The 1,396-nt window shown below is 36.5% G+C and overlaps 1 protein-coding gene across 1 annotated transcript in view; it reads right to left on the reverse strand.

Moving 5' to 3' along the window:
* The window catches only part of CUNH2orf66 (chromosome unknown C2orf66 homolog), a 3,757-nt gene continuing 2,361 nt past the window's right edge, over positions 1-1,396 (reverse strand). Inside the window, exon 4 of the mRNA XM_031368839.1 lies at positions 1-256. The gene's annotated coding sequence lies outside the window, so the exon portion shown is untranslated. The remainder of the gene's footprint in view (positions 257-1,396) is intronic.

Raw genomic sequence — 1,396 nt, forward strand, 5'->3', positions numbered from 1 at the left:
AAATTATCATTTCATTTCACCTGTGGTGTTTTTGTAACTCCTTCGAATACGTACAGCCTCACTCAATAGTTACAGTCATAAAAGAGAAAAATGCTGAAATATGCATATCAGTATCATGTGTTCCAAAGGTCCAGCTGTTTACATGTAAAAATCTGAAAATGTAGAGCAAAATAAGTATAAACTGACTAATATGGAAGGGGAAAACACACACGAGACTTCATATTGGAAAGCTCTTCTGCAGCTTTAACGTGGTCACCTGAGAAAAGCAAGAGAGAGTTGCAGTGCAGGGCAATAAAGAGAACACAAAGCTCCCCCCGCAAACCCCCCTCAAAAAAAAACCCCACCAGAAATAGCCAAAGAGATCATCGTTCAGAAACACCCTGCACCAGAAGCTGTTTCCTCTACGAAGTTGAGTACTTCCTGAATGCTTTGTCTCCCGCCCTTAGACTCATCCTTGTGCAAGTATGTATCTTGTTTCTCTGAGGTTTCCTATCAACCCTTAGTGAAGGGATGTAGCTACATCCCACTGAGCATGCGTTACAATCACACTTTGTCTTGAGTCCCACCCTAGAGTCTCTGCGTGAAAAAACAGTCAGGGAAGCTCCTTGGTGTCGCTGTTCTATTTTGTTTTCTCACTTTAGAGCAGCATTCAAGCGCATATTCCACGTGATAAATTCCACCTTTAGAATAATCATCATTTCCTGTCATCACATTTAAGAAAATTAATAATGGAAAGCTTTTCACAAATGCAGTACAGAACAATGGTTGCTAACTCACAAGAAATCCATGTCTCTTTGGAAGAATGGGGAAATGAACGATTTTGATTATAATCCCATTGCCTTTATTGTTCAGCTAAACAAGCCAGAATCATAATGTTTTGAATGTAACATACCTGCTGCTTCTAAAACCATACCCATTTATTTCATAAAATGCAACAACAAACAAAAGAAATTTAAATCTTAACTATAAATACATTTTAAATGTTTCCCTATAAGGAAAATGCCATCTTTGCTAATATTGTAACTTTTGTTTTTCTAGGTGAGAAAGTTCAAGATGAAGACATGCACATCCCTTTTTCCCCAAAGAACTAGTAGTCATTTAAATTTCCCATTTATTCTAAGTGATCAGTTTAACATACTTCTTTACATATAATCTTCCATATAACTTACCTATAGTACCAGGTCTGGAAAAAATACATAAATAAGAGTATGTGATATTTCATTAATTTAAAAATCTTTCTAAGAGAGATAATTTTATGATTTTAATATACTTCTCTGTAGAAAACAAATCTTCAATATAATTACTATCTTTTCTTTTAAAAACCAGACAATGGCCGGGCAGTGGTGGCACACGCCTTTAATCCCAGCACTTGGGAGGCAGAGGCAGGCAGATTTCT

Source organism: Mastomys coucha, unplaced genomic scaffold (assembly GCF_008632895.1).
Source record: "Mastomys coucha isolate ucsf_1 unplaced genomic scaffold, UCSF_Mcou_1 pScaffold14, whole genome shotgun sequence".
NCBI classification, from domain to species: Eukaryota; Metazoa; Chordata; class Mammalia; order Rodentia; family Muridae; genus Mastomys; species Mastomys coucha.